The following is a 19,533-nucleotide window of genomic DNA, read 5'->3' on the forward strand; positions in this document are numbered from 1 at the left end:
TGGGTATTGAGGAGGGCACATTCTGCATGGAGCACTGGGTGTTATGCACAAACAATGAATCATGGAACACTTCATCTAAAACTAATGATGTAATGTATGGGGATTAACATAAGAAAAAAAAAAAAGAATGACCTGTTTTGAGCAAAGTTCAGTTTGTTGATTAATGTGGGAAGGGGGAACCACTGTGTCGACAAACCACTTCCTTAGGGGCGTCTCGGAGGAAGGCAGTCGCAGATGCCTATTCAGAAGGTTTGGAGGACTGGTTTCCAGGAAAATGATTGGGATTGACCAAAATTGTGACGTAACATTTCAGAGGTGGTGAACAGAGGGAGGTTAGGGTTTTGAAGGGGGCCTCAAGAAGTAAACAGGCGTCTGATAAGCCAGATGAGTAATCAGCTCCTGTCAGAAGGAGCTCTGACCCTGATGAGGACCCTCTGAGTAGTCCAGATTCAGATAAATGGATTCTCTAGAAGTTCCTGAAACAACAAAGCTATTTGCCACTTCATCTTCCTGGGCATGACTTTCTTGGAGTTCAAGTCACGTTAATGCAGTCTTGGTTCTCAATCCTTTTAAACTATGTGGGGCCGTAGCTGGTCTCCATTTTTCTTGGCCACCAAGCAGACCTAGGGACAACAGGCGTAAACCAGGATATGTGGTAACTCTAACCACCACCAGACAGGTACCAAAGCCGTATGGTAAAGGGGTCATTATCCCCACCTGGCAGATGGAGGAAAGCTTCCCAGAGGGGATCAGAGTCAAGGTCAGTCAAATAGTCAGCAGGAGCTCATCAGGTGACAAAGGGAAGGAGGAAGAGATGGGGTGGGGCGGACGGGAAGAAGTGAACCCAGCATAAGGAGCCAGGGCCTCCTGGGGAGCTACCTCTGCAGGGGTGAGTGGAGCAGGAGGGGGAGGCGCCTGGGTGCCTCACTCTGCAGTCTGGGCTCTATGCCAAGGATGATGCGAACCCCTGGAGAGTAGTAAGTGGGTGCGTGTCTACACAAGGACTTGGGAAGTCAAACAGCTGTACTGTGGGAAGACGGATTGCCAAGAAGCAACAGTGAAGAGGTGTTTCAGTCATTCGGGAGGGAAATGGGAGCCTGAAATAAGTCCAAATCAGTGAGAGTGGTGGATGGAAGAGAAGTTGGCAGAGCGAGGGGACTCCCCCTGTGGAGTTGCGGGGGGGGCCACGGAGAGGAAGAACGGGATCTTGTTGGAATTGCAACTGACGTGATAGGGTTGCCCTATTCAAGAACATGGTTCATCCTTTTTTCAAAAGAATTATCACTCGATAACATTATACAGTTTTCTTCATAGCTTACATTTCTTTTGTCTATTCCTATATGTAACATATTGCTTTGCTATTATACATAGTATCTTAAAGCCTCAACTCCCTTTCCCAAGCTGACGGGCTGAAGGTGGCTATTAACACAATGGGCTGTTTTATCACTGGGCCAAACACCCAGCACTTTGGAATGCCAGCGTTTAAAGAGAGAACCACGCTATCCAGGTGTCAGCCAAGTGGCCAAATAGGAAACAGAGTGGTTCACCCGGCTTCTTTCCTCGGAGACAGCAGGACCACACCCCGATGCCAGAGTGTCCTCAGCTGCAGGGGAGCCTGATCAGGCCTGCAAGGTGGGTGAGGAAGACTGCCGCACCCCGGAAGGAGCTGGCCCCTGAAAGATTTCTCTCCAGGAAGCAGTGCTGCTTGTCGAAATGCAGCTTACCAGTAGCAGTGGGCAAGGAGGGAGGCTCCGGCACCCCGAGGTCCAGATCCGTACAGGAAACCCATTACCCTTGGATGCCTGACACTGCACGTTTTCACATCCCACTAACTGGATTTTGTGTTTTGTTGTTGTTGGGGGGGGGGCGGTTTACCCAGGAACCAAGTAAGGAAGTCACTACTGAATTTGCAGGAAGTGGTTAAGTCTTAGACAAGTGGAATTTTGGTAATTAGGTGCACAAGTTATAATGAATGAAGGACTATTTCAGAAACAGCTCAGATGCTATGTGGGTAACGAGCGACATTTTATCTAGCCCTTTTTCACTCCCAACGTCCTTTCCTATCTGTTATTTCATGTGATCCTCCCAACAACCCTATGAAGTGAGCAAAAAGGATAGTATTATCCTAGTTATAGAGGTGTGGACACTGAGACCTTGGTGATTTCAGGACATGGCCAGCTGCCCCCCAAAGCCACATACAACTGCCGAGTTTGGGGGTGATCCTTTCTAAGCGGATGGAACTGTAAACAGGTCACACTTCCGCTGGGTAGCATCCTACATTCTTGGGCTGGGAAGACAGTTATATAAAGTATGTTTTACCGTCATCAAATATGCTGTTAGACATAAGATGGGCTCTTCCCCATGATAACTACATCGCTTCCAACAGAATACAGACAAAATGGTTCTTCCTGGAACAAAGTGCACTGCAGAATGTTTGGAGTCAGCAGCTGAATTAGCTTAAATCTTCATCCAAAAATTCTAAAGACTCTCTAAGAAGAATTGTGTTTTTTAACCATTGGGACATTAAAAGAAATTGGATACAAAGAATACAATAAGAACTGGCTTTAATCTCCACTGGCTGAAGACAGGAGAGTGGGAGGGAACCCTCCGAATGACAGATAGGGACCATTCGGATTGAGTGAGTTCACTTCGACTCTCACAGCCAATAGCTAGCATTACTTCTCCTGTTTCACATTTTTATTTTTTCTGAAAGTGGATTTTTTTTTACATAAAAGAATATTCTACTTATAGATCAGTCTCCTCCTTACGAATTTCTCCCCTAGTAACTTAGAGTGACCCTAAATGCAGGCCTAGGGCTTACGTTTTAAAAGACATTTGTTCTGCTTTTAAAAAAATGTGAGGGGATATGTTTGGTTGGTTGACTGGTTAGACATCAGAGGTGGCTTTCAGTTTTTGAGATAATTGACTAAATTGTTCTGGAACCATAACCTTCTGTTCATTGAGACGCCTCACGTTAAACTACAGAGCACACTTATCTCAACCTCGAAATGTTTTCACTATGTGTTTTGTTTAACTTTAAAGGACCTTTCAGAAACTGTTTCAAAGAAAGCTTTATCTCAAGGTCAGAATGCGGGTCCCAAGGCAGCTGGTTCCAGGCGGCTTCTCCCCCACCCCCGCTGGGAGAAGGCCCAAGGGCCTCAATGGGTCAGGGTTCATCCTCATCTCTCCCTCCTTGGCTCACTCCCCTGGCAACTAGCCAGCCTCTGGAAGGCCTCTCCCCGAGCCCCTCACAAGGTGGGGAAGACTCCAGGGGCTGCTGGGGGAGCCAGGCCCACCCTGGAGAGGGCGGTGGCCCAGGCTAACCTCAGATGGATGCCTCCCAGAAAGGGGGGTCTGCCGCAAGAAGAGGCCCCAAGGCACATGGGACACCCCACAGCAGACATGAAGACTCCCTGCTTCCAAAGCCTCTCTCTGGGTGATAGGAGTAGAAGTAAATTAAGTTTTTGTTTTTCTATACATGTCAAATTTTCAGGTAAGACCATGTGTTATTTTCACAAACAACAAAAAGCAATGAATATAATTTCTACTTCTAAAGTGGTATAGAGGGATGCCTGGGTGGCTCAGATGGTTGGGCATCTGCCTTCAGCTCAGGTCATCATCCTGGGGTCCTGAGCTCCCTGCTCAGCAGGGAGCCTGCTTCTTCCTCTCCCTGCCGCTCACCCTGCTTGTGCTCTCCCTCTCTCTCTCTCAAATGAACAAATAAAATCTTAAAAAAAAACAATAAAGAGCTATAGAGCTACATGGAAACATGGACTGTTAAGTGAGGAAAAGGTGAGTGCTACACGATATCTAGAGCATGATCCCAGCACTTCGGAAGGACGCGGTGAGAAAAGGTTGGTACCGTCTAGCCTGGAGGGCAGCAGGAGCAGACTGAAGGGACAGTGATGAAAGAGGTGGAATTGGGACAGGAATCTTCTGGTCAGCGGGACTTCATGGAGTCCGAAAAGAGAACTCTGTATCTGCGATACTTAGTCTGCGGTTATTAACGACATGTGAGTGTGACAGTTCCAATCAGCGGGGAAAGGGAGGACAGAGCACTCCCCCAGCGAACTGGGATGGAACACAGGCAAAGGGAAAGGGGCAGATTTGGACAGATTTGACCTCATTATAATTAAAAACTTCTAAACAATGAATGACACCACAGGCAAAGTTGAAAGGTAAGAGACAGACTTGGAGAAACGTTTACATGTGAGGAGGCAGATACGCGCTGCATGAACCCCCCCACCACGGCAGCTCCTGGCACCAGGGACCACTGGCGGAGAGGGTAAGAGTGGGGCTAAGATAAAACCCTGATGGAAAGTCTGTTTAAGAAACAGCGAGACCGGGGTGCCTGGGTGGCTCAGTCATTAAGCATCTGCCTTCGGCTCAGGTCATGATCCCAGGGTCCTGGGATCAAGCCCCGCGTCAAGCCCCGCGTCGAGCCCCGCATCGAGCCCCGCATCGGGCTCCCTGCTCTGCAGTGAGCCTGCTTCTCCCTCTCCCTCTGCCCCTGCTTGTGTTCCCTCTCTCGCTGTGTTTCTCTGTCAAATAAATAAATAAAATCTTAAAAAAAAAAAAAAAAGAAAGAAACAGTGAGACCGTCAGTGCCCCCTTCCTCCTGGGCTGCCTCTCTCGCTCCCCAGCGGGGGACTTGGACTTTGGCATCTGGTTTGGGGTCACCAGATCCAGCAGAGGCTGAGAGCTTCTGTTAGGAGAACAGAAGGATAAAGGGAGAGCTTATTTTTTGAATAGTAAGACGCCTCAGCCCTCAGCCCTCTCTCCCTGCTCAATTCCCAGAAAGCTATCAACCAGGTTTATGCCTCCAGGCAGGAAACTGGAAGATTCTTCACTGGGGGAATCTGAAGAGGCTTAAGAGAAGAAAAAAAATCTAAAGATATCAACACTGGGGGTCTTCCAGATCACCCCTAACTGAGGTTCTCAGCCTCAGATGCACGTTAGATCTCTAGGGACCTTTTGAAAATTCACAGCTTTGTCCCCTTCTCTGGCTATTTATGCCGCTGCTCCTCTGGGCTTGACATCTGACAAAGGCTTTTTTCTATTTTATCAGTGATTTCAAAGAACCAACTTGTACCTTTACTGAGTCTGTTGTGAACTTGTGTTCTGTTTCATTGTACTCTGTATCATCTCCTTCCTTCTACTTTCTCTGTGTTAGTTTGGTGCTCCGTTTCTAACTTCCTAAGATGGATACTGACATCACTAATTTTCAGCCTTTCTTTTTTTGTGCTTTTTAAATTGTGATGTATATACAATACATGGTATATATTCTATATTTTCATCGATAAATGATCAATTTTAAGGCTATAAATTTTCCCTCTAAGCAAGCACAGCTTTTTCTGCATCCTATAAGCTTAGATATTTTCAATATAGTTAGTTCAAAATATGTGTTCATCTCCATTGTGACTGGATCACCCCATCAGGTATTCAGAAATGTGTCACTTGATTGCTAAACATTTGGGGTATTTTAGTTCTCTTGTTTGTTACTGATTTCTAAACTAATTCTTCTGTGGCCAGAGGATATTCTTGATTTGATCTCAGTCATTCAACAACTGCTGAGTTGCTTTATGGTCTAACATGTAGCTAACTTTGGCAAATGTTCTAGAATGTTCTAGCACTGGAAAAGCATGTGCGTCCTGCAATTGCTGCAGAACAACACTTACCTGCTGTGTCTTGTCTTCAGTCTTCCGGCGAATGAGAGAGGTGTCCTGGAGTCTCCCACTACAATGGACAACTTCTCTCTTTCTCACTTTAGCTATCCCACTGTTTCTATTGTCTATATTCTGATGTTTTCTTCTTAGGTATTTACTAATTTTATACTGTTATATCTTCTTAGTGAACTGACCTCATTATCATTATTAAATATTCCTCTTCAGGGGCTCCTGGGTGGCTCAGTCGTTAAGCGTCTGCCTTCAGCTCAGGTCATGATCTTGGGGTCCCGGGATCGAGCCCCGCGTCGGGCTCCCTGCTCAGCTGGGAGTCGGCTTCTCCCTCTGCCTCTGCAGCTCCCCCTGCTTGTGCTCTCTCTCAAGTAAATAAATAAAATCTTTAAAAAAAAGAAACATTCCTCTTCATTTCCTTCTATCTTGCTCTTGACACTAAAATCTCCTTTATGTAATATTAGTGTTACTATATTTGCTTTCTTTTATTTTGTACATGCTAATCAACAGTTAAACCCATCTATTATTAGTGTCTGTCATGACATTGTTCAGTTCTAGAGTTTCCATTTGGTTCTTTTTTTTATAGTCTCCAGTTCTCTCCTGAAATTGTCCATCTTATAATTTAATTTCCGGAACACACGAATTAGTTATCTTAAAGTCTGGGTGTGATAACTCTACTATCTACATCCCCTGGAGGGCTCTTTCTTTATCCAACTTGTCTCCAAGGTTTTGGTAAAGTCTCACCTGTTTTATATGTCTATTTTTCATTAAGTGCTAAACCTAATGGACAAAAAGGATAGAGATCATTTGAAGTACTGGACTCTGTTCACCCAGAGAGGATTTACTCTTGTTTATAGGAGGAATTAGGGCAGGGGCAAAAGACCTGATTGAGTTGACTTAAGCTGGATTTCAATCTTTGTGAGAGGAGGCTATTTTGGTTCATTGTTACTCCTGGGGTCCAACAGGAAGCCTGGGATGTTTACCAGGACCCCTTCCCACTGATGAGCCCTGAACTCTGGGTATCATCTCCCCTGAGAAACTTCCAGAGGCTCTTCTCATCCTTTTAGCTTCAACTCTAGAATTGGGAGAGAGCTCAAGTGGGGCCAAGTGTTGGTCTCCCTCCATGGGACTCCCTTTCCTGCAGTGTCTTGGCCCACACGTGCTTTGCTGTCTTGGTAGTTTTCCATGCTTTCAGACAGACGTTCTAGAAATACTTTACCCAGCCTTTCTAATTCTGCTTGACCCGATACAATCTGGTTTGAAAAATGTTTGCATGATTTTTATTTACTCTTACCTACTTCAGTGAGTCTGAAAAAGGAAGCCCTTAAGAGTACCCAGAGGTATTTCTCAAACTTTCTCTCAAATGAAAAATTCTGCCAATAATAACTTTGAGAACCCATCAGAAAATAGGGGAACGCTCTGATCCAGCTCTCTTAGATGTCCTAACATATTTAGTAACATTCCTGGAGGGCTGCTGAGACAGGCCATTTCAAAGGCTTTTCTTTGCCTTTGTTTTGTCTCTCCCAAACTACCACAGCAAGACCGTCTGTGCCCACACACACACACCCAGCAGCCTGCTTCCTACATTTCTACTTACTCCCAACGCTAGGGGTTCAAACTCATGTATATCCAACCTCAGATGACAGAAAAGGCTCACAAAAGTAAAAACACATCTACAAGAGTTCACATAAAGGGAATCCTCATTTGGAGAGAAATTGTTATTTCTGCATCTCTTAAAAGGATTAGTGCTTTCCCCAGTAACTGTGCCTCTGAAATGCTGTTCCTCCTTTTGAGAACATTCTCTTTAGTTTTCATCATGTGCTCTACTTCAGTCTCTTGGCCTCACCTTTCTCCAGAACCCTTAATCTCAGCTCCAGCCACCTGCTGGGACCACCTCTGCATAACTCCAACCACGTTCATGCAGGCACACACTGACCTCCTCCTCCCTGCCAACACTACGATACCCCTTTCCTTCTGTCCTGGGGCCACCCCAATGATGCTGAATTGTCAGATGCCAAAGGACACACATGCACAACACAGAAGGGTGGGGGAGTTAACCCTCATGACAGAAGGAAAACAGGAGTCTGTAGGAAAGTTCCTCTCTTCCTTACCCAAGAGTTTATTGAGTGATTGAAGATATCTTTAAAATATTCCCCCAGGCAGACTTTCCTGAGACACACTTTACATGGCTTCTTGGAGGATGGTCCCGTTAGACTGAGCTATCCCAATTACTCTAAGTGGCAGTTAGTTTGCAAACGCATCCTCATATTGGCTCTACTTCTTTCTCTGTATATGAAACCAAACAAACATATGATAATGACTGATTTGTGCAGTTAAAAAGAAAAGACAGAAACAAAAAATTAGACAACAGTTTTGTATTAGTCAAAAGGGGTAAGCAAAGAGCTAAGTACTCTAGAGCTCTTGTACCATCCAGAAGAAAGTGTCAACTTTGTGTTTAAACTTTAGACCTTGTTAAATTAAAATACATGATAACTTTCAAGAATAACCACTAAGAAAAGAGGAAGCATAATTCCAAATCTTAAGAAAGAAAAACATGGAGTAGGAAAAAAGGTTCCAAAAGAACTCAGTTAAGTGTGTCTGGATGGCTCAGTCAGTTAAGCAACAGACTCTTGATTCAGCTCAGGTCATGATCTCAGGGTCATGAGATCGAGTCCCACATCAGGCTCCATGCTCAACGTGGAACCTGCTTGAGAGTCTCTCTCTCCCTCTGCTCACCCCCATGCTCTCTCTCTCTCTAAAATAAATAAGTAAATCTTAAAAGAAGAAGAAGAAGAAGAGGAAGAAGAATTGAGTTAATCCAAAAATAAGAATGCAAGAAAGAAAAAAAAGCCAGAAACAAAATACATGGAACAAATAGAAATCAAAAAGTAAAATAGAATCAAAGACTAAATTGATCAAGAATTACAATAAATAGGGGTGCCTGGGTGGCACATCTGCCTTCAGCTCTGGTCATGATCCCAGAGTCCTGGGATCAAGCCCCAAGTTGGGCTCCCTGCTCCGCGGGAAGCCTGCTTCTCCCTCTCCCACTCCCCCTGCTTGTGTTCCCTCTCTCGCTGTGTCTCTCTCTGTCAAATAAATAAATAAAATCTTTTAAAAAAATACCATTCTAAATTTATTTACCAAAAAACCTGCAAAATAATTCTAAATTTCCTTTTCAAAAATCAGGATCAAGTAAAGTGCCCAAGTCAAGAATGTCAAGAAGATATCACCATTTCTATTGACATTATACTAGAGGTCCAAACCTTAAAGTATTATACTTTAAGAAAAATAAAAAGCAAAATGACTGGAACTGACATTATTTTCATACAAGGATTGTTTATATAGAAAACCCAAAAGAATCAATAAACAAATGTTTAGAAGGAATAGAAAAATTATTAAAATCAATGACAAGTTGTATCCAGTAAGGCAGCTGGATAAAATATCAATTTACAAAACTATTTCTACTCTAGCAACCAACTATTACAAAGTGTAAATTTAAAGGATATCACAATAGCAACACAAACTACAAAGTATCTAGGAATAAACCCAACACAAAATGTGCAAGATCTGGATACAGAAAACAGTAAACCTTTACTGGAATGACACTAGTGAAGACCTAATAAGCAGATAGCTATCCCTTGTTTATATACTGGAAGACTCAGAAAGATGTGAATTCTATCCAAACTGATCTGTATATTCAATGCAATGCCAATTAAAATCCCAACAGGTTTAGTGCCGTGTGTCTGTGCAACTTGAGAAGCTTGTTCTAAAATATGTATGGAAAAACAAAGGACCAAGAATAACCCAGATAGAAGATGAAGAAGAAAAATAAGGAAGATTTTCCTCTACTAAATAATCAAGACTTTTTATATAACTATGGTAATTAAACAGTGTGGTGTGGACACTAAGATACACAAACTGTCCAGTAGAACAGAATAGGCAGTTTAGAAATACAGCCATACATAAATGGAATGTTAATATATGACCAAGTTGGCAGGACAATCAGTTGGGAAAAGTGGGGCTAGTCAAAAAAACAAACCTGGGTGAGGGGGAGTCATTTGTATGTAAAAAGTAAAACCATAAACTAAATTCCAGAGAGCATAAGAATTCAAATGTCAAAAGCAAAACTAAATTTTTTAGAAGAGTAAGTTAATATATATTAGGATGGGGAAAAAAACAGAATAAATATTTATAAATTTGAAGTTAAGAACATGTATTTATTAAAATAGGAAGTGAATGGGGCGCCTGGGTGGCTCAGTCGGTTAAGCATCTGCCTTCGGCTCAGGTCATGATCCCGGGGTCCTGGGATCGAGCCCCGCATCGGGCTCCTTGCTCTGCGGGAGGCCTGCTTCTCCCTCTCCCTCTGCTGTTCCCCCTGCTTGTGCTCCCCCTTTCTCTCTCTGTCAAATAAATAAAATCTTAAAAAAAAAAAAATAGGAAGTGAAAAGACAAGCCACATATGAGAGAAGAAACTTGCAACACATAACTAAATCCTCTAAAAAAAAAAAAAATGAGCAAAAGACATGAACTGGCTATTATAAAGGTGAGCCAAGGATGGCCCCTGTATATTGGCCCCTAGGTTGTTTATTTCTATGCAGCAGATTGGGACCTATATAAGCTCAACACCTGCCAGTAAGTACCAAACTCAAATTTTTACACATCCAGTTGTTTTAAACACAGCCCCAATAAGCAGACTTTTAGCCATTTAAGAGCGGCCTGCCTGTTTTGCATACTTCATGAAACTGTGTCCAACACCTGCTAGTCATAGATAAGATAAACCACATGGTTATAAAGACCACAAACTGCTGCTGCCCTTTGGAGCTTTCTGACCCAGGGACTTCCTGCTGGGCTGCAGAGCAAGGTCACGTAACCATCTGGGAATTTCCTTGCCCTCCACTCCTTCTAGATGTCCCAGAGTCTCTGGATTGTCTACTTAGGTGAGGGACTTCCCACACACAAATCTGTCAAAGCCAGCCCGGAGAAAACCTGTGTGTGTGTTACTGCCACCTCGTGGTCGTATCTTTTTCCTTCCTCTGCCCTGAAATCCCTCCAGCCCGACACTGACATTTCACAGTAAAGGAACTATACACGTGGCCAATAAATATACGAGTCGCCGAACTCAGGGATAGGCCAATAAGGTTGGGATGAGACACCATTTAGCTCCCATTTCATTGCCCCAAATCAAGAAGTCTGAAGCATTAGGGAAGATATGGATGCTGGTAGAAGTGTAAGCTGGCGTAACCTCTTTGAATAAAGATAGGATACTATCGGGCGCCTGGGTGGCTCAGTCGGTTGGGCGACTGCCTTCGCCTCAGGTCATGATCCTGGAGTCCCGCATCGGGCTCCCTGCTCGGTGGGGAGTCTGCTTCTCCCTCTGACCCTCTGCCCTCTCATGTGCTCTCTCATTCTCTCTCTCTCAAATAAATAAATCTTAAAAAAAAAAAAAAAAGATAGGATACTATCATAAAAAGGTAAACGCTGACGCACCCAAGACCCATCAATTCTACTCCAAGGTAAACACGCCCAAGAGAAATGTTTGTACAGAAGCACCAAAAGGCAATGCTCATAACAGCACTGTTGGAAACAGCAAAAACCTGGAAATTGCATAGATGTTCAGCAGCTGGAGAGTGGATAAACAATAATACACTCACATAATGGGCTATTATGTAGCAACGACAGTGAAAGAAATGCAAGGATGAATCTTAGGTCTGAATGCGTATGTCCCCCCAGGATCCATAGGTTGAAACCCTAGTGCCCAGTGAGATAGTATTAGGAAGCGCTGGCATTCATGAGTGGAACTGGGTGCCGAAGAAGGAGCCCCCACGGAGATCCCTAGGCCTCTGCCATACCAGAAGTCTACTACCGGGAAGAGGAGCATGCCGGCTCCCTGCTTCCAGCCTTCAGAACTGTGAGGAATAGGGGCGCCCAGGTGGCTCAGTCAGTTGAGCACCTGACTCTTGGTTTCAGCTCAGGTCCTGATCTCAGGATCTTGGGATGAGCCCCACTGGGGACTCTGAGCTCAGGCTGGAGTTGGCTTGAAGATTCGCTCCCTCTGCCCCTCCCCCTACTCGTGCCCTGAAATAAATAAATCTTAAAAAAAAAAAAAAACTGTGAGAAATAAATTTCTGTCCTTTCTAAATCTGTGCTGGTTTGTCAAAGCCTGAATGAGCATGTTTGTGAAAATCAGTCCAGAATGCTAGACAGAAGTTAAAAAAACAGAAACTACTATATTACCTAATAATGTAAGTGTGAAAAGTTAAAGCAATGTAAGAGCGGTGTAAACACAAATCAGGATGGAAATAACTTCGGGGGGGGCAGTAGCAGAGAACGAGGACCCCGTGTCCTTCACGAAAGTTGCAGTATTTCAGTTCTTGGGTCTGCCGGTGAGGTGGCCGCTTAAAGGGGATGTTCACCCTATGACTTCGGCCGGAGCCCAGGGCGGAGCCAGAGATCGAGACCCGAGCCGCGGGCGAGTCAGAGGCTTAACCTCCTGAGCCCCCCAGGCGCCCCTCATTGTGTGAGTTTTTGGTTAAACGCCATCCAAGGACCACGTCTTAGTAACTACTCCCGTGTACCTGAGGCTCTCTAAAAGATCCACGGTACCCTCATACCGCGCAGGCCTCGGCCCGAGCACGTCAGGAACGGCCGGGGGCCCACCTGCCGCCTCCCCAACCCAGCAGCCGGCCCCCAAGCCCCCAACACCGCCCGGCGGCAAAACCCCTTCCGCCACGACGCAGACAAAAGAGGCGGCGGTCACGTGGCGCGGCCGCCCACGCCCGGCGCGCCGTGACGTCACCACTCGGCGACCGGGCCATCGATTCCCGGCGGCGGCGGCGCGGCTACGTGGTGGGGGCGGGCGGGGAGGGTCCGCGGCCGTGGCAGCCTCTGGGGTCGGGCCGTGGCCCGGAGGTTCACCGCACCCGGTAAGGAGGCTGTTTCCTTCTCCGCACCCCCTTCCCGACCCGAGCCGCTGAGAGAGGGGGCCGCCGCGGGCAGGGGGCCCCGGGGTGTGCGTGCGCGTGCGCCCGGGCGCGTGCCCCCGCGTGTGTGCGCGCGCGTGCGTCTGTGTGCCCGGGCGCGCCCGGTGCGCGCGCGGATGCTCTGGCGCGCGTGCCATCGGAGCCCAGCAGCTGGGTACCAGCGGCGCTGCTGCCCTCGGCGCGGACAGCGGCTGGACGGGGGGGCTCCTGGGGCTCGTCCAGGGCCGCGCCGCCCTGCGCCTCCCCGCCGGGGCCGCCTGCGCCCGCACCGCAGCCCCGGGGCAGCCCGCGCGGCCCCTGCGCGCCTCCCGCGGGGAAGGCGTGGGCGTCCGCCGCGGACAGCCCGCTGCGGGTCGCGGCCACCGCGCGGTGCCTCGGCCTGGCCCTGCTGCAGGAGGCCTAGTTGCGTCAGCGCCTGTCCTCCGCCCTCCGTCGCTCGGCGTGGTTCTCGGGCCCCGCCAGAGGGTAAGCCTGCCGCAGGTGTTCCGTGTGATGTCCGAGTTTGGGAGACTTGCCTTTCGGAAAGCGATGCCTGTCCCTGGGTCTTCAGTGCGGTGCGGGGGAGCCCCAGCGGGCGCTCGGCGGGGCCGGCGGAGGCCGAGCCGCTCAGGCAGCACGCTCGCACCGGAGGCCTGTGCTGCCGCCGGGGAGGGAGGCGGTAGGTCACGGGGAGCGCAGGACGCAGGAGCATCAGATGGTCGAGCAGACGAGAGTGATGTGCCAACTTCTTCCTTTACCAAAGAAGGCTCGTTCCCATCGTTTCAGAGCTCCCGAAATATCTTTTTCGTTATTTAAACAAACAGTTGCGTGCTTGCTGTATGGGAAGCAGAGGAATAAGAGTGGAAATGGGCATGAACTTTGGAGTCAGGTCTGCTGTTTGCCGTCTGTGTAACGCTCAGTGAGTTATTTAACTTCTCCTGCTTGCGCTTACCGACCAAATGAGGGTAATCACATCCACCTCGCAGGGTTATTGTCAGACTTTGGAGTGTCCAGCTATTATTAGTAAGGGAACAGCACCCAGGCACTTGAACTTGCTCCCTTGCTGAAGGCTTCCCATGGGTACAGCTGATTGAGAAGGGGGGAACTTTTTGCTATTTTGGGTGTTTGCTGTTCTGCCAGATGTGATGAAGCGGACTGGGCGGGGGGGGGGGGGGTGTAGAAGGAGGAATCTCAAAATCCATCATTTCTCTACTAAAGACCTCATAAAATTTTAGAACTGGAAAGAGGTTAAGGCCTCATTTAGTTACAGCTTCTCTTTATTGAGCACTTGCTGTGTGCCTCACACTGTAGAGAACACTTCACATCCGCTGATTTAATACCTCCTGCAGCCCAGTGCAATAAGTAAGCATATCCCCGTTGTTTAGATCCAGGAGATTAGTCTCGGCCAAAATCCCGACACTAATTAATGGCAGAACTGGAACTGGAACCCAGGCTTCTCGGGCTTATTTCTCAGTGACTGCAGTCCTAACATCGTGAACCTGGGGTAGTGGGGCAAGGGAAGCATAAGCAGAGTTCAGAGGGCCAGGATTTGCTGAAAGAATAATACTTCAAATTGTTCAGTGATAAATTATCTTTTATTTTACATTTTACCCAGCATTGTCCAGATGTGAACCGAGATTTGGCCTTTTCACCCAGAGAAAAAGGAAAGGCTCATGGGCACACAGTGCTGGGATCGTGGGCACACAGTAGGTATTTGGTAAATACCTGTGGAAAGAAGAAAAAATCTTGAGGTATTGTTATTTCTGCTGGAATGAGACCCATTGCTTAATACACAAAGGCTTCCTTAGCTAGCTGTTCTTATATGGTAATGGTGTAATAGGAACATCTTTCTTGTTCATGGATTTAAAGATTTGAAGCTGTATTTTAGTCTGAGGTTGGTATTATTATCTGTGACCAACTAAATTAGAGTTTTCAAATATGTGAACAAGAGGATCTGAGCTTTGGGCATCTGTAGTGATCTCTTGAGATACAGCAGTTTATTTTGCTTAAACATCTGTTAGAATTGGACCGTAATGGGTCTAGCTGCCTGAATTAAGTTTTCTGGAGAACACTGGATGATTGTTTGGTATAGGGTAAAGAGTTCAAAATATTAAGTTTGTGGCAACATTAAATATTTGGGAAAGACCTGTGACTGATGTGCATTAATGTGGGAATAGTAAACTGGTTTTAAATAGATAATTCTTGGTGTCTTTGATCAGCTGTTCTGTGTTAGTTCTCTGAAGATGACTTAGGGCCATACAGTGGATTATATAAACTCACAGGTTTATATTACTCATCCATATAGACTGTAAGTTACACACACACCCAAGGACCTGTCGTTGCTGCTTCTAAATCCTCCCAGATGCCTCAAAGCCACCTCTTTCACTGTCTTTATCAAACTTAATGGGAGAAACTCTCACATAATCTATCCTCCATTACCCTTGTACCCCATCACCACCACATACACAGTGGAGCTCTTTCCCCCAAAAAAGGGTATATTAATCCAGTTGCGAATGGCAGAAACCCAGTGTAAACTAACTTAAGCAAAAAAGAGTCCCCCCAACCCCTTGTGATCATTTAACTAGGAAGTCCAAAGATGAGCTTCAGGTATGGCTGGATCACAAGGCTCAAAGAATGTCATGAAGACTCTCTTGACCCTGCCTTTCTCTGCTCCTTTTTGTTTATTGGCCTCATTTTCTCCTGCTGCCTTCTCTAGACATGCTGAAAAAGCTGAACACTGGCAGCCCCAAGCCGGTGACTTTACAGTTCTCTTCTGCATTGTAAACTAATCTCAGTGGCCAAGGAGACAGGGATGCCATGGTTGGTCAGGTCTGTCACAGGCCCACTCCTGGGATGAAGGAGTAAACTGCTCCATAACCACGTGGGATGACCACTGTATGCGTGTGTGCACATGCTCATATCCCACCTCTTTGAGGCCCTTCCACAGCCTTCCGGCTGGAACGAATCCCCCTGGTGTCGTGTGTCCATCGAGTTGTTGCTGTGTGGTGGCACTGACCCTGAGCCTCCTGACCCTTCCCCGCAGCTTCATCCCACTGACTGCCTTCTGGACTCAGAAGCCGTCCTGGACCTCCATCAGTGAGTTAGGCCCCCTTCTCTCCTGTTCATGGGTAAACACCTGATTTGATCACTCCCATCCTTAGTTGGCATTATTTCTCTTCTTAGCACTTACAACCAGTTGATGTATATTGATTTGTTTATTGCCTATCTCTCCTTGTTAGAACATCAACTTCATGAAAATAACGAGGAAAAGAGGTTTTGTTTCATTTACTGCTGTATCTCTAGGACCTAGGACAGTGCCTGCACGTGCTTTGTGCTTAATAAATGTTTATTCAATGAATGAATGAAAATCTGCCCACAGGGAGAAAACGCTGACATCGTGTTGATGAGGATTCCAGTCTGCACGATAGATACAGTTCTCACTGTAAATTCTGTAAACTCCAGTACTGCGAGCCCACCCTGGAAAGGCAGAACCTCTCCCCAGGTCCCTGCAGAGGCCAAGGGTCAGGCCCCAAGGAGAAGCCACATGGAATTCCACCCTGTGAAATGTTTCCCTCCATACTCAACCCTTTCTGAACTGTGATAGGTTGTATAGGGAGGCTTTTTCCATAGTTTGAGTCCTTTTCCTTAGGGTATTTATTTTTAAAACATTTATTTGAGCACTTACAAGGTGCCAGGCACTGTCCTAAGCCTTTTATAAATAATTCATTCTTCGACTGGAGTTTTGGGAACAAGGGTTGTGAACTTTAAAACTTTTTTTTCTTTTTAAATACCAAAACACTCAAGAAACGCTAAAAAATCCCAATTAGAGGGACGCCTGCCTGGCTCAGAGGAGCGGTCAACTCTTGGGGGAGAGCAGAGTTCTAGCCCCACGTTGGGTGTGGAGATTACTTAAAATCTTTGGGGGAAAAATCCCAATTAGAAAATTCTGCAAGGAATGAGACCCGTCCATGCAGCTCATCTCACCCTCCAGAGGTGGACCTACTGCCTGTGTTACACACCTCCTTCCTGAGGAGGATTTTAGTTGTGGCCATTAAAGAAATGAAATTGTATCTACATACCCATGTGCGCGTACACAGTGTGGATATATAGACCTCCCTGTGTGTGTGGTCGTTTGGTTGTCATCCAGATGCAGCCATGCTCTGCATGCCTGTCCACTCCTCCTTTCCCCTCCTGTGGCCAGGGTGCTTCTGCTGCACCCGCCACCGCTCCCAGGGACACAGAGCTGCCCTGCCCGGGTTGGGGGTTGGGGGGGGTTGGGGGGCTGCTGGCAGGACAGGGTTGCTCAGGTGTTAGTCTTCCGGCCTCTCCCAGGGAAGGCCCACATCTGTGCCCAGCACCCCGCAGAGCACGTCCGTCTTCCCAGGTTACTGTGCCTTCCTTTCCAGGAACCCGACCCGTGCCCACTCCCTTTTGTTTCTTCTTTTAACAAGTTCTGGTAGCATTGGAGACTTGGGGAGGCAGGGGCTAGTGTTTCAGCCCACACTTACCTCCACCTGCTGCGGTGCACGGAGCAGGCGTAGTCCTGACACGCTTCCAGAAAAGTGAGTCCCCGTGTCCACACCCAGCGCTCCCTGTGCCTGCCCCAGCCTGCCTACCCCAGACTGGGTATTTTAACTAAAAAAGGAAAAGCTTTGCTACATTGTCTGGCTTTAATTTGCATCTTTTGTTATGATTAAGTTTGAATTCTTTTTGCATATGCTTATCATTTTTATTTCTATTTTTTAAATTCTCAGTATTTGTCTAGTCACTTAATTGCATTTATTTTTTTTATAAATTATTCAAATTCCCTAAAAAAACCTGAGTATGTGCTCATGATAAAAACAAACAAAAAACTTTATTTGCTGTGAATATTTTTCTAATTTGTTGTTTGCCATCTAAAAAATCCTAAAAAATTTTGGCTTTTTCATTAAACATACAAAACCTATTTTTCATTATTCTGTAGACAAATTTTGTACTTTCTGATTTCTTCCTTTGCTTGTAAGCTTTAAAATGTTTTTTCTTCATTCTGTATTACAGTATTTTATGTTTTGCTTTTTTATTACCTTATAAAGCTAATCATCCGTTTTATTTCCAATTTTAACAAAATATTTGATGAAAATATTGTGTAATGTTTTAAATAAAATCAGTTTGAATTAGATGAAGGCCTATGTTTTATTTTACATTACATTAGTGTATATATCGTATATTTTTCCTTTTTAAAGTAATTTATTAGAATATCAAAGCTTGTGCTATGGAACTGAGGTTAAAATGTATGTAAAGTTCTCACAATGTTATGTTCTTGGCGTATCCATGAACCGCCGCAGGGGCAGTGTTTATCTGTGGCTGCTGATCTGTCTCGTCCCACTGGCAGCTCTTCGGTGTGTAGCCAAGAGGTTGAGTTTAGCCCCTTCCAGTTCCCTCAGCCCACTGTTTCCCTGAGACTCTTTTTTATTACGATACAATTACATAACAATAGACAGCAAATATTTCAGCGAATATGGACAAATACGACAAATATATACCCATTCAGTCACCATCCAAATCAGGAAAATAAAACACTTCCATCACCCCAGAAAGTTCCCTCACGCCCCTTCCTAGTCATCCCTGTCCCCAGAGGCCACCACTGCTCTGTGTAGTCTGTCATCCCCATAGACTAGTTCTGCTGCTCTAAAATCTCACATAAATGGGATTCTGCAACACCTCCTTCTGTGTGTGGCTTCTTTCATTTGGGCTCAAACGTTGCCCTCTGTGTGAATATACATCAGTTGATGCACTCACCTCGTGACGGACATTTGGTTTGTTTCCAGCTTAGGGCTTTTAAGAATATGAATTTTTTTTTCTTCTTTTTTATTGAGGTACAAAGCACATAACCTGAGATTTACTGTCTTACCGTTTCCAGGCGTACAGTGCAGTAGGGTTGAGTAGTACAGTACCTGCATGCGCATTGTGAACCATCTGGAACTTTTTCTCTTGTAAACCTGAGACTCTACCCATTAGGCAACAGCTCCCCCTTTCCGCTTCTCACTCCCGGCTCTGAACATTCTTACGTAAGTCTCTTTGTGGCCGTTTCTTTGTATTTTCCTTGGTAAGCACCCGGGGGTGTAGTTGCTGGGATGAGGGTAGTTGTATGCTTGGCCTTGGAAGGAACTGCCGAACAGCGTCCAAAACGGCGGCTCCATTTCATGTTGCCGCCGGCGGTGTCCGAGAGTTCCGGTTGCTCCAAACCCTCACCCAGTTCAGATACCGTGAGGTTTTTATTTTAGCCGTGCCGATAGCTGGGGAGTGGTGTGGTGTCTCACAGTGTTACCACATGGTATTTTAATCATTTACTTACATGGCTGCTTCCATGACTAGACTCGGAGCTTCTTGAGGGCAAGTTTCATGCCATCTCTACTTATCTTTTTATTCTTACTGACCCCCCCCATTTTTGGGGTGATAGATGCTTTCTCATAGAAAACTTGACAATTGTAGGAGACTCTGAAATGAGTAAAATCACTGGTAATCCTATGCATCCGCACACGTTGGTGTCTTTCACGCAGCGCTGTGTTGCTTACACCACAGACTTGCTAGCTCTGGCCTTGGTTGATTCAGCCAGCCCTCCACTCCGCCGTCTTAGGGCATCACCTGTCCGCAGCAGGGACCTTCATCACGGGAAACCTGGACAGCTTGCTGTGTGTTCTTGGTCAGAGCTGTCACATGTATCACTGGCAAGAAAAATGGATCGCCCAGAGGAGGTTATTAGACTAATGACAGTCCTCCCCCTGGGTCTGGGGAGGGAGCCTGGCCTCAGGAAAGTGGACAGAATCAGGGCTGTCTCAGAAAGGAAGGCTTAGTGGGCGCCTGGGTGGCTCAGTCGGTTAAGCGACTGCCTTCGGCTCGGGTCATGATCCTGGAGTCCC

General features: G+C 46.2%; 1 protein-coding gene and 2 long non-coding RNA genes across 9 annotated transcripts in view; 1 reads left to right on the top strand and 2 right to left on the bottom strand.

Moving 5' to 3' along the window:
• Positions 1 to 12,364, bottom strand: part of LOC145722406 (uncharacterized) — a 16,560-nt gene extending 4,196 nt beyond the window's left edge. For 3 of the 4 annotated variants that reach the window (XR_014146699.1, XR_014146697.1, XR_014146700.1), the window contains exon 1: positions 133 to 2,172. This is a non-coding gene — a long non-coding RNA (uncharacterized LOC145722406). Of the gene's footprint in view, positions 1 to 132; positions 2,173 to 12,250 lie in introns of those variants that run through there. The other variant, XR_014146698.1, reaches the window with a different exon arrangement.
• Positions 12,365 to 12,494: 130 nt separating this feature from the next.
• Positions 12,495 to 19,533, top strand: part of ADAR (adenosine deaminase RNA specific) — a 39,371-nt gene continuing 32,332 nt past the window's right edge. The window contains exon 1 of one of the 2 annotated variants that reach the window (XM_081825525.1): positions 12,495 to 12,598. The gene's annotated coding sequence lies outside the window, so the exon portion shown is untranslated. Of the gene's footprint in view, positions 12,599 to 12,992; positions 13,121 to 19,533 lie in introns of those variants that run through there. The other variant, XM_031029734.2, reaches the window with a different exon arrangement.
• The window catches only part of LOC145722407 (uncharacterized), an 11,214-nt gene continuing 9,468 nt past the window's right edge, over positions 17,788 to 19,533 (bottom strand). For all 3 annotated transcript variants that reach the window (XR_014146705.1, XR_014146704.1, XR_014146702.1), the window contains one exon: positions 17,788 to 19,338. This is a non-coding gene — a long non-coding RNA (uncharacterized LOC145722407). The remainder of the gene's footprint in view (positions 19,339 to 19,533) is intronic.

The sequence above is a fragment of the Leptonychotes weddellii genome, chromosome 6 (genome assembly GCF_054177405.1).
Source record: "Leptonychotes weddellii isolate Sample4059 chromosome 6, ASM5417740v2, whole genome shotgun sequence".
Classification (NCBI taxonomy): Eukaryota; Metazoa; Chordata; class Mammalia; order Carnivora; family Phocidae; genus Leptonychotes; species Leptonychotes weddellii.